This window comes from Eptatretus burgeri, chromosome 7 (assembly GCF_056783735.1).
Source record: "Eptatretus burgeri isolate ZD-2024b chromosome 7, Ebu_testis_v1, whole genome shotgun sequence".
NCBI lineage: Eukaryota > Metazoa > Chordata > Myxini > Myxiniformes > Myxinidae > Eptatretus > Eptatretus burgeri.
Window position 1 is genome coordinate 8,456,749 of NC_140967.1, and position 15,023 is coordinate 8,471,771.

Genomic DNA, 15,023 nt, shown 5'->3' on the forward strand with positions numbered 1-15,023 from the left:
CGCGTGGGCTTTCTGCATATACATGGCAAGTTTCACGAAGATCCCATGAAAACTCTGGGTTGTGAAACAAAAAATGTCAAAAAATAGGAATGACATCATAAAAATTGATATGACGTCATAGTGATGTATCATATGTGCGGTAATTAATCTCTGCTAATGCCGTGTTCGATTCCCGTAAACAGAATTCAAAAAGCTTGTCTATTTTCCGAGATAATTTTTTAGGCGATTTCTATTCACGGAGATATTTTGACGTCATAACTTTTTTTCTTGGATGAATTTTCAAAATCGGAGATGGTTACTGTCTGCACAGGATATTTTTACATATATATGCCACGTTTCAGGAAGTTTCGATGAAAATTGCAGGCTGTGAAACAAAAAAGTCCACAAGAACAACAACGTAAGACTTAGAGATCCTCACGAGGATCTAAAAATTGGACCGGTAATATGATTCATGATTCATGTGTAAAGACCCGTGTAAGCAGCTTTGTTAGCTAAAAATCGTGACCGCTTCGCTCGAGGCCGAGCAAGTCGAGACAGCGATCTGAACCATTCGTCTGAGCGGGACGTGATAAGTATAGAATGCCTTCATCACGTCGAATTTCCTCCAAACTTATTCCAGTTTAATAGCGATTGTTTAAAAATGTAATTGCACGTTGGACAGAATTGACTGAATCTTTGTGGTGAAAATATTTTTTTACGTCCTGTACGTGTGCCCCATCAAAGCCATGATAACCTATTATACACCTCAACATTGAGTTTGTGCAAGGCGCAAACCCCCCTTGGGGATGGAGTCAAGTTAAATCTCCACAACCTCCATCGTGTGACCCTTAGTCCACCTGTCAAGTTTAGTTGAGATTGGATAAGTAACCATCGAATGTATCGCGGTCAAATAGTCAAACAGACAGATAGACACCAAATTGCGTATTTTAATAAAATAGTAGACCGCTGTGTACTGGTACACTCGCCAAATTCAAAATTGCTTCCCGAACTTAGACAGATTGGTGACCTGTCCAGGGGTGTTTAGTGTTTCTCTGCCACACCTTGCCGTGTGTGCACCTTGATGCTCTGTAGAGTGTAGAGTATGAACGTCAGTGTTTTCGGATACATTTATTCGATGGTGCTCTACCAGTGTTACAAACGACTTGTAAATCGGTTGATTAGGAAAATTTTCTCTTGCGTTCAAAAGTGTTACCACCACGTTGTAGGCTGGAGGTGTCCTTCTGCAGGTGTGTCCTTCGGTAGAGGCGTCCTTCGGCACAAACAAAGCACAGGTACGGTACACATGATGTTGTACATCTGATTTTTCATATCTCCCCACTCCTCAACTTACCCGGATAAAATAAATCGCTCTATAATATTCAAGATGCACAAATGCGACTCTACAGTATCACCCCTTCCTCCAAAAATAATAAAATAAGATAGACATTCCCCTTGTAGTTTGACCAATGTTTCACCTTATACAAGGCGTAGAGGTATGGCAGGCAAGATGGATGATGGACCGTCCCTTGGATGGACGTTAACCTGGCTGTCCTGTCTGCGTGCGTGAGTTGGCGGACGACACTTGGTCACATTAGTGTGTTTTATTTAATTTTTTTCTGGGATTGGTCAACAGATTTTGTGTTTGTTTGTTTTTTAATAGGAAAAAAAAAATCTTCATTTCATTGGTCATGATGTCAAGTTCAAAACCGATTGATAAAAGGACATTGCTCATCTCCGCAGTCTCGATGACGAGTTACATTTTTTTTAGGGCTCCTTTAGTTTTGTTGCACTTTCCTTATTAAAAATGGAAAAAAAAACATCACTGTTACAAAGTAATAATCATCCGAGATTAAAGTGTCGACATAAATGTCAATACACAGTATCTTGCAGTGAAACATGCAGAAGGAAGATATTTCATTTTGTTCTTTATTTATTTCCATCAGTACATTGTCGCGTCCACGTCACTTACGCTTGGCATAAATGAATAACGCGCTTGGCACGCAGGCGCCATCTTTCTGCATGAAATCCACCAAGAAATTCAGAACATTGTTGCACAATAACCTTTTTAATTTATTATACACTATGATTGGTCCGGGTGATTATTTAACTTGACGTCATGAATTGAGAAATGCCTTCTTGGAAATGCTTTCGATTTCCCATGAGAAAAATGTGACGGTTGACATTACGAGCAGATGAGCATTTCCCAATCAACTGGGAGTCAAATTGTGTGACGACTTGAATCATGTGGAAGAAAAATGTCTCCCAGTGGAGACCATTCCATTCCATTGGGATCATACTCTGTACAGAGCATCGGTGCTGCCGCAGCGGTCTCCTGGGCTATTGGGCACAATCTTAGAAGGGTCACCACTCTGATGTAGGACACTCAATGGCTCAATCATCCAGCAAACTGGTACTCATTTTGGCGACCTCGGAAGGATGACAGGCTGAGTCAACCCCACCTGGAATGAATTCAACGGTAGGCAGGATTTGAACTCAGGATTATAGGATCCCAAGCCCACCAATGTAACCATGAAGCCAACACCAGGCATAATGAACGCCAGAGTAATTCAAACCAGTCTTGGGACCAGTCTTGTTCCTGATCTACCTAGACAACCTTGGAAAAACTCTCTTTATTTTTGCACATCATTGTGCTCCAGGAGGATCATCAAACAAACTCCCCAATCTATTTCCATGGTCAGCCATTTCAAGAGTTTCAGTCTTTTGAACTTCTCGGCCTCACCATCAGCCATGACCTCACCTGGGCCGATCACATCGCAAAGTTGGCCTACAAAGCCAGCCACAGATTGGGTATCCTCCAGTGATGGGTCTTTCCTTGGAAAATCAGAGCTACTCACATCGAGAAGGCCTTTGTTCGTATCTCAATGGAGTACTGCTCTCCACTCTGGGCTGGTGCTCCAGCATCTCACATGTCTCTCCTGCATTCTTTTGAATCTAAAGCTCTCAACATTTTTGGAATCTCATTTGATGAAGCCAAAACACAAGGTAAGTTTCTCTCAAAATGCAGACACATTGATGGACTGTTTTTTTTTTAATTGTTTTTTTTGGGGGGGGGGGGGGTTATCGCCTCCCTCCAGTTGAGGTTCCTCTGCTGTCTCAATCCTCAGACTCAAGCCAGCTCCTCCACGAGTCACGAGTTCTTCCAGTTAATCTCCCAAAATCCAGGCTCACTGCCAACCTTCCCTCTTTTGCTCCCCACTTATCCCGTTTGTGGAACCACTTTCCTGAGTCTGTTCAATCCCACTCTTCCAACAAGTCGTTCACCACAATCTCTAAACCCATTGTCTTTTCTAACCCCTTAAACCTCACCCAAGCCAAACCCTCTTACTTGCAGGTGACTGTCTCCTCCCCTCCTCTCTTCTTTCCCTCTTCATTCATCCCCTTGCTTGTCAAATCCACATGTGGGCCCCACTATCCCACTGTTGGTTCATTGCCCTTATGTGCTGTGCCATCTCGTCTTCCATGAGCCTCGATCTTGTATCGACAAAAAAAGAAAAGAGTGAAATGTTTTAAACATCAGGGCACTCCATCTGCTCCCCTTCTAGTTCGTTTCCGTGTTGTGTGTCTCACCGCTTCCCTTGGCTGCAAAAGCCAGGTTGTGTGTTTTTTTTTTCTAAAAAGAAACTAAAATCCTAACTACAGACGCATGAATGATGTAATTTTTTTACAGGAATAATCTTTCAAATTTCTTTACATTCTTGTAATGGTCGTAGCAGCTGTAATGCTCCGACTGTCGGAGCTTCAACCTTTCAAGCAACTGTCAGCGAGCGGAGGAGGAGAAGAAAAAGACGACATATTGAATCGGAAAGCCCAGCATCCCTGGCAGATGCTCTGCACTCCCAACACCATTGCTCTAACCCTGCGGGCCAATTCATAACAGCAATACAATGTCCATTGACAAAAACATGAGCATGCCCGCATGGAGGCTTAATACCATCATATGCACACACCTGCAGTTACATAATGGCGAGTTTAATAGTGCTTGTTTACTTTGTCTCCCCCCAAAAGCCCCCATGTCTTTGTCATGACTGCCAAACCAATTTCCAAGCTGTCCAAAGACAGCAAGGTAGCATGTTGTACTCTGGGACAGGTAGAGCTTCAGAGATCTGTATCACTCACCGTCGGTGACCCAAACGATTCTTCATTTCTCGTCCGAAGGATTTTAAGTTGCAATGACGCTTTCTCTCTGTCGCCTCATTTTCACATTCATAATCTTTCCCCACATATCCACCGATTTTCCAGATGTCACAGATTCCTTTGAAGTGCACCGTTTTGCTAAATTGCCAGGTGTGTGCTTTCCCCAGACCGACGATACCCATCTCATTCTCCAATTTATTAGCTTCAAGAAAGATGGCTCGCGCGATGGAGCGCTTCTCAGTCCGAAGAGTTGAAACAAGTGCAGCACATGTGACGACGCTTCGAGTTCAACGCCACGGCTCCCTCCTTCGAATTTAGTACCAATTAGGTCTTTCTCCCCCATTCATTCGAAAATATCTATTTCTAAAATGGTTATCCATGCAATTAGCTTAATGTAGGCGATAGCCTTCAATCCCCATAGATTAGCAGCATGGCGCTTAAGTGTACGTCCGGTGGGCTCATAAAATGTGGATGCAACACCCTGTAAATCCATCGCTGTTTTCAATGTTTTCCAAAAAAATTAAACTGCTGCTATATTTCCTTAAGTGGCATTGTTATGCTGCAACTTCCATAAATCTAAGGCTCACAAGACACACCATTAACCTCATACGTGGTTTGCCCAGAAGTATCTAACATGACACTCCATGGAAATTATACATTATACCCATGCAAACAAAGGGCAATGGCAATAACACAGAGGGTTTTATGAGGATGCTCCATTTTTACAGCTTATGGAGTCCACTTTGTCACCCAGTCAGGTGGCCTATGGACTGCATGAATATGGAATCCAAAAAAAACAAAAACATATATGTATAAATGACCGCAGAGCCAAACGTGGAATTATTGCACTCGAGACACTCGAAGTCGCACGGTGCCAATTCCCCAGTAAGCCCGGCAGTTTTCCAGCGCAGCAGGCAGCTCTCAAGGCAACCGATGCCGATTCAAGCAAGGCCTGAACAATCGTGGCCTCGCAGCCCTCGGCGAGGCTTCTACACATTTTGCGGCCCACTCCGCCGGGGGTTGTATAACCTGCCCCGTCTTAACCTCTGGGTGAGAGCACCTGAAGTACCCCTATAATCGCTCATTGGAGTAAGGCCAAAAGCTCGTGCGGAGCATTCCTGAGTGAAAGAGTGCCATTAAACAAGTGTCATTTCACCATGCCGTCGACTCTCAGCATCCCACCCTTCTCCCAATGCGACTTTGTCTGCGTGACCAGGCTTCAGGCTCAGGGGGGTCCTCGGCTCCCATTTGTTCTGCGGCTTTGATTTATGGGTCGAAATGGCTCGTACGTGGCATAAACATCAGGCGTGCATTTACATTCATGCAACTGGCTGAACATAACTCGGGCAGGCCTATTTATTATGGCGAGTGTAGGCCCACACCTGTGACAGGCTTTTAGTATGGGCCGCTACTCTTCGAGGCAGGTAAAATTGGCCGAACAGGCTGCATGCCACTAAAATCAGCAGCCCGTGGCCAAACGCTGCATCCAGTATGCTCCTCGGAAAGTGTCACAGCTTCGGATGGCTTGTAATTACAGTGGACATGAATAGCAAAGGGAAAATATGATGAGAGACAGTGATGTTTTAAGGCAAAAATCACAGAATTTTTACGGGTCAAGCAAGGAGTGCCAAAAGTTTACAACAACGCCACCGTCGACCGGCTCATAAACAAATATCACACCATCATGAGGCTCACGATCACAAACTCATTGACACCTGTAAATTGTAAAATATCAGGCCAAGGATGCAGTAAGCACGAAGTCGTTGCAGGTATCAACAACTTTCAATATTCATGCCATTACCAGAAATCTGAGCTCCTCATTCTATCTCTCTCCAGAATAGCAATCTTACTCTAGATCAAAACCCACATTCCTTGCACCTTATTAGTCGGAGTACGACTGAGGAACTACTGTACATTTAGATAACCGAATCACCAAAGTTGTGTCAAAACCTACAGAACGATTTGTGATCTCGACCATGTCAAGTCCTTCTTCGGATATTCATTGTGGACGAATACTTTCAACAGCGTCATTACTCCACTACCGTCGGCCAAAACCTTGTTGTCTTATTTGGTGCTTCTCAAACATGAGAGTTCCAATACTTTTGCAATAATTACCTTCTTTCTCAGATACCCAGGGCCCCTGAGACTTCCTCCCTATAAGGAATTCGGTCCTGATGCAGGTCTAGCCATCGGGCAGAGTGGTACCTGTTCGGTTGTCCATCAACAGCTGTACCATGTTGCGCTCATCAATGTCTCTCCAATGAACTTGCCTTGCATCAAGGAAAGTACATGAAGCTGAAAGTACATGAAGAGGAAAGTACATGAAGAGGAATTTTCAAAATCGGAGATGGCTACTGTCTGTGCAGGGTATTTTTTACATATATATATATATATATATATATATATATATATATATATATATATATATATATGCCAAGTTTCAGGAAATTTCGATGAAAACTGTAGGCTGTGAAACATAAAAGTCCACAAGAACAACAACGTGAGTAAGACTTAGAGATCCTCCACGAGGATCTAAAAAATATTTATAACAGCCCTTACAGCCCAAACAGCTCCCACTCCCCACAGATGTGCATTGAATAAACCACCGAGCCTGCCATGTTTACACGAGGTAATCCCACAAGGTTCAAAGTCCACTCACTGGCAACCATGGTTGAAAGTTTGGGTAGAACGCGCCCGTCTACGAACCTTTGGGCCTTGCACCCGGTCCATGTCCTCAGGAATTTGCAGTACGGGCAGCTATCAGCTTTATACGCAAGTTCAGAAAGTTCTCAACTCTTTCGTTGTGCAGAGGTACACACCTTTCTTGCAGGTATGTTTCTAAGTATTTTCGTTACTTTTGTAAGCTTTGCGAGTCATCTTAGGTTGCAATCCTTATCTGGCACGCATGATTATACTTTAAGTTGCCCACGAACACTGCCGTAACCTGGGGTTTCTGTGCATGCATACTGAGCATTCTGGGGCGGACTACATCATTTCGAAAGTCGGGTGTGCATTGTCGAGTGTTTATGTGTGTTATGTGGGAAGGAGGTATGAAAATTATTTTGGGGTAAGAAATAAGATAAACATACAAAGTATTCCTGTCTAGAGACAAATATTTTCCCGGATAGTTTCACTAACCTCACAACAAATGAGAAAACAACTTCTTTACTCTTAAAGAGAGAGACAAAGAAGAGGAGGAGGACGAGGAGATTTTGACCATACTCTGTGCAGAGCGTTGGTGCTGCCGAAACAGTCTCCTTGGCTATTGGGCACAATCCTCGATGGGTCGCCACTCCAACACAGGATACCAGCAAGCTGGCTCTAATTTTGCCAACCTCGGAAAGATGACAGGCCGAGTTATCCCCACCTGGTATTAATTCAACAGCTGAGCGAGATTTAAACGCAGGATCCAAGGATCCAAAGCCCACCACCCTAACCATTACGCCAACACCAGGCATAGAGACAAAGAGAAGATGGAAAAATTCACTAAACGGGTCACAAAAGGAGAGTTCCATCGAGATAAGTTTGCCAACATATGTCAACCCAAACACCAACTTTAATGACAATTAGATAATGAACATCCACATGCGAGTGAAAGCAGACATGACAACCAGCCGGTCAGCTGTGGAAATAACGATGTAACGCGGGCTGTCGATTTCCACACAAGTTGTCGATGTCGTCAGATCGAATCCAGCAGCGACTCTGCAAAGCATGCTTCGCGACAAGCTGTCGTGTGCCACAGAGTCCAAACACACACACACACACACACACACACACACACACACACACACACACACACACACACACACACACACACACACACACACACACACACACACACACACACACAATCATGAAGCTCAAGAGGTAGTGGCAAGGTCAAACAAAGCACCAACTTCAGACAAGTGTATCATTCCACCAACGACGAGGTCTACAGTCATCTATTATGAGCACCCCGAGTCATCACCACTTGGTGGCTAAACATAAAACCAGAAAGAAAGTGACAAGCGTAAGCAGAGACGAGCAATCCGAGTTGGACAAAAATGATTAATGCCAGTGTCCCGCCAACAGAGACCGGCTGTAGAGGTCCTTGAAAAGCGCGCGAATAAAGGTGCTTAAAAGGTCCCAGGTGTTCGAAATGCAACTTCCTGTGAATTCTCCCTGTAATCTATGGATCCCTGGATGGTGAGGGTAATGTACTCGAGAAAGCCACTGATGAAAACAATTCAATTTTAAAAGGTATTTTCCTCCTCAGTTGATTTAGTTAGCCGGAGTACATCTCCGAAGAGCGCGCGGTGTTCCGCCCGCAGTGATGGAACCTCAGAGTTATACACCTTCCTGCAGGCGGGCCGTAATTAAACGGTGGATTTCATTTGCGTCACCGGCAAAGGTCACATAAAATATACTTTATTGTGGTTTCAGCTTTACCATGTGGATCCTTAATCTTAACCCTACTTTCTATCCCTCCGCAGTCAGCTCCTCTAATTTAAATTTCCTACTTGATGATTCCAACGGATACCAGGTACACCCAAGTGGTTTCACGAGCATGATGGACTCAGGAGACGAGGAAAAAGTTTGCGACGTACGTGCGTTTGTGCTGGCGGAGTGCCGTTTCCACAGTTTGCTTTGCCTCGACATGGTTAATCTTTTCGCCACAGTCTATCCTGCACAGCACCTCGCCATCCACTGCTGCCACCGCAATGGCTGCACTTTAGATTCCTCGGTTTCAAAATTCAAATGTTTCCCCACGTATAACGCCTACCTGGCACGAGTCACAACCCGTGGGGGCCTCCGTCCCCCTCTTGTACACTGATACACTGGAATAATTTTCAATTTCATGCTAGAACTCCTTTTAAGGAATGCACTTGGAAGCATGTTGACGCAGAAATCCATGGGGCATGCAAGAACCCAGCGGAAGAAAATGTTTAGCAATTCCTTTAGACCTCGGTCTCCCCCACCTGAAGGCCACAACTTTAAACGTAGCATCGGACAAATGCACGAGTTTCATGAATATTGAATGTCTACTAACACAGGTATTGTTGCTGATTCGACGAGAGTTTGGGACAAAGTTTATACTTGATACAATTGTGAGCATCAAATCCTCGTTTCTGAGCACTTGCCTGATCCCGCAACCGATCCCAAGGTTCAAATCCCAGACGCTTTGTTAATTTGGCCCCAGTCTCTATTATAAAGTAATATTGATATCTCTTAACCCTTTGAAACCCTAGCGACCGTTTTACCAGCCGCTCTTCAAACCTCCATACACCTGAGCTGCTGGATTTTTTTATCCAGGTAGCCCAAGGTGGGGTCTAAGGAGCTCAAGGGTTCAAAGGGTTACTGTTCTTGGTAATGTATACACAAGCTCTTCCTTCATGCTAGGTTCCTAACGCTAGGTTCCTCGCAGGATGGCGAGGATGTCACGCACTTACCTTTGGCATGCATTGTCAGGGTTAGATTCTCGGCCCCACGAATTGCTGTCGGATCGACCCGCTTTACAGGTGTGTGCCATCCCTCGGATGAACGTTCGGCCAGGTGTCCCATCTGCTCGCATTAGCTGGTGGGCGTTAAAGATCCCATGGTGTTTTCATGAATAGTCGGCGAGCTATCACCGGCATCCTGAACACACAAACAAAAAATTCTACCTAAAATGACCTTCAGTCGTACGTTAGTATTATACAGCTGGGATATGAAAGGGTTGAGCCAAAAATGTTCTCTGGCCAATCCCATTGAGGTAGGTGGTGGTAGTAGTAGTGGTAGTGGTAGTAGCAGTAGTAGTAGTATGATACTCAATAGACATAAAATTATGTATTTTAATTGCATACCCCTGTAGTTTGTATTGTAGAGGACAAAAAAATCTTACCTTACCTCGTGTACTGCACCACGATTGGACACGTTCGTTTTTATTTTGGCTGCAATATGTCCTGTGATGGGCCAATGTCGCTTGCTCACCTTGTCCAGAACACAGCGTACCACGTGATCAAGGTGAAGAGGAGGCCACGGCCCATATACTTCCGAGCCATGGGGAAAGATGACGTAATATGTTGTGGCCGGTGGTTCGGTATATTCAGTTCATCACCTCGTAAGCCGAGCTTTGGACCTTTTTATAAATGAGATCATTTATGACCTCAGAAGCGACATCAACCGGTTGTCTGATGTGCAACTGATGTACTCATCCATAAGATGACCGATCCGTGTCCACGGGAGCCAGAGGAATGGGACACACGCAGATCCTATTCTTAGGTCCTCTTTTTGTGGATCTCCTGTTTGTGGGTCCCGTGTTTGTGGGTCCCGTGTTTGTGGGTCCCGTGTTTGTGGGTCCCGTGTTTGTGGGTCCCGTGTTTGTGGGTCCCGTGTTTGTGGGTCCCCCGTTTGTGGGTCCCCCGTTTGTGGGTCCCCCGTTTGTGGGTCCCCCGTTTGTGGGTCCCCCGTTTGTGGGTCCCGTGTTTGTGGGTCCCGTGTTTGTGGGTCCCGTGTTTGGGTCCCGTGTTTGTGGGTCCTGTGTTTGTGGGTCCCGTGTTTGTGGGTCCCCCGTTTGTGGGTCCCCCGTTTGTGGGTCCCCCGTTTGTGGGTCCCCCGTTTGTGGGTCCCCCGTTTGTGGGTCCCGTGTTTGTGGGTCCCGTGTTTGGGTCCCGTGTTTGTGGGTCCCGTGTTTGTGGGTCCCGTGTTCGTGGGTCGCGTGTTAGTGGGTCCCGTGTTTGTGGGTCCCGTGTTTGTGGGTCCCGTGTTTGTGGGTCGCGTGTTAGTGGGTCCCGTGTTCGTGGGTCCCGTGTTCGTGGGTCCCGTGTTCGTGGGTCCCGTGTTCGTGGGTCCCGTGTTCGTGGGTCCCGTGTTCGTGGGTCCCCCGTTTGTGGGTCCCCCGTTTGTGGGTCCCCCGTTTGTGGGTCCTGTGTTTGTGGGTCCCCTGTTTGTGGGTCCCCTGTTTGTGGGCCCCGTGTTTGTGGGTCCCCTCTTTGTGGGTCCCCTGTTTGTGGGTCCCCTGTTTGTGGGTCCCATGTTTGTGGGTCCCGTTTAGGTCCCCGCTCATGAGGAACTTGCGGAGTTGCTGAGATGCAGTCAGTCCACAAAGAGCTTGGTTTTTTTTTTATATTTTTGGCTTGGGGGAAGAACTTTATTTACCAACTGAACGCACACACACACACACACACACACGTGTAAGCAAAGCAGGCAGATCCAAACAGGGTATTTATTCATCAGTCAACGTTACACAAGTGTGTAAAGTAATTGATGAAAATCCGCATGCTTCTGAAATTCGGTTTAATGAGATTTTTGTAGTTTCTCAACGGGGAGTAAATTTTTTTTTTATGGTGAAGCGAACAAAACAAGCGGCGTCTGATGATAAAAAATAATTAAATAATTAAATATAAATATAAATATAAAAATAAAAACAACAAGCCACGGAATCACGAGTCACCGAGACCCCGGAGAGCGGCAGTTTGGGTCCGGACGGGGTGGGGGAGGAGCTCGGCTATCGAGCCGGAGCGGCTCGCGTGGTCCGTCTCCACCGGAGAACAAACCATGCCGTGATTAATGGAGGGATGTCAGACCGCGTTCATCCAGGACAGAACGCGCACGCGAGCCGTCCGCGAGCCCGAAACTAATTTAGCATCAAACCAATCAAACATCTTTCATCTCATTAACAGCAGCACAGATGTTGGGGGTGGGGGTCGGGAGGGAGGGGGAGCAGGGGTAGCTGGGGGGGGCTGGGCAGCGCTCGCTTAATTAAGCATGCAAACGACCCCGATTTAGCGCGGGCTTTTGACTGTTACAGAGGAAATTAACTGAAGCCGTATCAGATTTCAGCTAATGAACTGTTACTCACCGCTTCTCCCGGTTAACAGCCTATTAACATGCCAGTAATAATTTTTCCCTAATCTCAATCGGGAGTTGTGCACACACGTGATGCAACAACGTGACGAGGATCGCAAGCGCGTGCACCTGTCCGCAAGGTAAGGGTGGGGGGGGGGAGCATCTCAACGTCGTGCGCCGTTATACGTCGTCGTGACGTCATAATAACGATCCGTGTAAACAATGGTGATTGGTGTACTGTCATCAAATTGAGCAAGGGGGGAAAGCGCGGTGCTGGGTTACGGCTCTCGGCTCGAATAGGTGCACCCGGCGGAGGTGCTCGGAGAACCGTTGGCACGGGCACGGACGTGAGGTTGTCAGCGCGAGGTGAAGATCGTTCGAAAAGTGAGATAGTACATCAGCAAATAGTTGTCGGTATTGATTGGGGATGGTGATTCGGTGTGCGCTCCGGTAGTTCGGAACTTCAAGCATCATTGGTCTCTCGAGGGTGTGTGAGCTCGATGTGTTGTTTAAATCATTAACATCCCAACAACAATCTGCGATTCTCGCCTCAAACTTTCAGCAGGCATGGACAGGACCGTAAATCGCGCAGGTGATGATGTCCAAACGGCCCGTGATGTGATGTCCGTGTAAATTTGTCCGGAGGACCACGGGTGCGAGGATGTGCCGAATGTGGCCATTTGGAGCAACGGTGTGGCCGATTATTAGGTGGGAACCTTCTTGGGTCGGTCACGACATGGGTGGTGGGATTCCGGGTCGCCGGTGGTCCTTGTAATGATCGGGAACTCCGAGACGAGTCCGCGGAGGGGTGCGCACGAACACGCTCGCAGAACATCATGTCCCTGTTGATACTCGAGGTGGAACATCATCATACTGGAGGTGCCCTCATGGAGGCACGATGTGGGTCCAAAGCAAAGTCGGTCTCCTCTTCTGTCAAATTGGCGACATTGAGTGGACGGTGAAATCTCGGCCACCATGTTGGACCAGACTCCCCTCGATGGAAATTCTGGAGGGAAAGATCTGGTGACAACAACGAACCTGCAGGTAAATAATGGACACAGCGCATGCGGAACCCTGACAACGCACCTGAATACCCTATACCTGTACCAAACCCCAATACCCGGAACCTACCGGTACAAAACCCCAATACCCGGAACCTTCCGGTACCAAACCCCAAAACTTGGAACCTTCCGGTACTAAACCCTAATACTGGAAACCTTTCAGTACCAAACCCCAATACTTGGAACCTTCCGGTACAAAACCCCTATACTGGGAACCTTTCGGTACAAAATCCCAATACCCGGAACCTTCCGGTACAAAACCCCAATACCCGGAACCTTCCGGTACCAAACCAATACTTGGAACCTTCCGGTACAAAACCCCAATACTGGGAACCTTTCGGTACAAAATCCCAATTCCCAGAACCTTCCTGTACCAAACCACAATATTGGAAACCTTTCGTTACCAAACCCCAATACCGGGAACCTTCCAGTACCAAACCCCAATACTGGGAACCTTCCAGTATAAAACCCCAATACCCGCAACCTTCCTGTACCAAACCACAATATTGGAAACTTTTTGGTACAAAACCCCAATACCCAGAACCTTCCTGTACCTAACCACAATATTGGAAACCTTTCGCTACCAAACCCCAATACCGGGAACCTTCTGGTACCAAACCCCAATAGTGGGAACCTTCCTGTACCAAACCCCAATACCAAACCCCAATGCTGGGAACCTTCCGGTACCAAGCCCCAATACTGTGAACCTTCCTGTACCAAACCCCAATATTGGAAACCTTCCGGTACCAAACCCCAATGCTGGGAACCTTCCGGTACCAAGCCCCAATACCGGGAACCTTCCGGTACCAAACCCCAATATTGGAAACCTTTCGTTACCAAACCCCAATACCGGGAACCTTTCGGTACCAAACCCCAATACTTCCAGTACCAAACACAAACACCAGGTGAAATCATAAGGCCTTGGCAAACAACGTGAAAAAGTGGTCGAGTCCCAGGAGATGGGCAGAGGGAATCAAACGCAGAGGCGGAGGGGGGGGGGGGTTCACTTCAGGCACGGGGATCAAACCCAAACGGTGGATGAACCCCCCCCCCCCCCGCATGCCTTCATTCCCCTCACCCGAGCCCCCACCCTTCCCACATCAGAAGGCCCTCCCCCAACTTTTTACCTGCTTTACATCGGTTTACGTAATCCACCACCACCACCACCACCACCACCACCACCACCACCACTACCACCACAAGAACGTTTGTCCCGACACGCCTCCCTACCTTCGCCTCAAGAGCGCAGGAGCCGTAACACGACCCTCAGTCGTGATGCCCGTTCCCCTCCTCGAGCCCCACCACAGGCAGCTGCGTGTTCGTGTGAATTCTCCTCAGTTTCGTGCGGACCACGAGGCCGTGAGGCTCGTCGTGCGGACCATGAGGCCGTGGGGCTCGTCGTGCGGACCATGAGGCCGTGGGGCTCGTCGTGCGGATCATGAGGCCATGAGGCTCGTCGTGCGGACCATGAGGCCGTGAGGCTCGTCGTGCGGACCACGAGGCCGTGAGGCTCGTCGTGCGGACCATGAGGCCGTGAGGCTCGTCGTGCGGACCACGAGGCCGTGAGGCTCGTCGTGCGGACCACGAGGCCGTGAGGCTCGTCGTGCGGACCACGAGGCCGTGAGGCTCGTCGTGCGGACCACGAGGCCGTGAGGCTCGTCGTGCGGACCACGAGGCCGTGAGGCTCGTCGTGCGGACCATGAGGCCGTGAGGCTCGTCGTGCGGACCATGAGGCCGTGAGGCTCGTCGTGCGGACCATGAGGCCGTGAGGCTCGTCGTGCGGACCACGAGGCCGTGAGGCTCGTCGTGCGGACCATGAGGCCGTGAGGCTCGTCGTGCGGACCATGAGGCCGTGAGGCTCGTCGTGCGGACCATGAGGCCGTGAGGCTCGTCGTGCGGACCATGAGGCCGTGAGGCTCGTCGTGCGGACCATGAGGCCGTGAGGCTCGTCGTGCGGACCATGAGGCCGTGAGGCTCGGCCGCCCCACGACCGGTCTAATCCCACTTAACAAGCTTACAGCG

General features: G+C 48.0%; 1 long non-coding RNA gene across 1 annotated transcript; it reads right to left on the reverse strand.

Moving 5' to 3' along the window:
• Positions 1-1,922: 1,922 nt before the first annotated feature.
• LOC147022628 (uncharacterized) lies at positions 1,923-14,788 on the reverse strand. Its single transcript, XR_015059822.1, has 3 exons — positions 14,232-14,788; positions 9,564-9,750; positions 1,923-6,429 (listed from the first exon to the last, which is right to left on the reverse strand). It is a non-coding gene; the product is annotated as an uncharacterized LOC147022628 (long non-coding RNA).
• Positions 14,789-15,023: the final 235 nt, after the last annotated feature.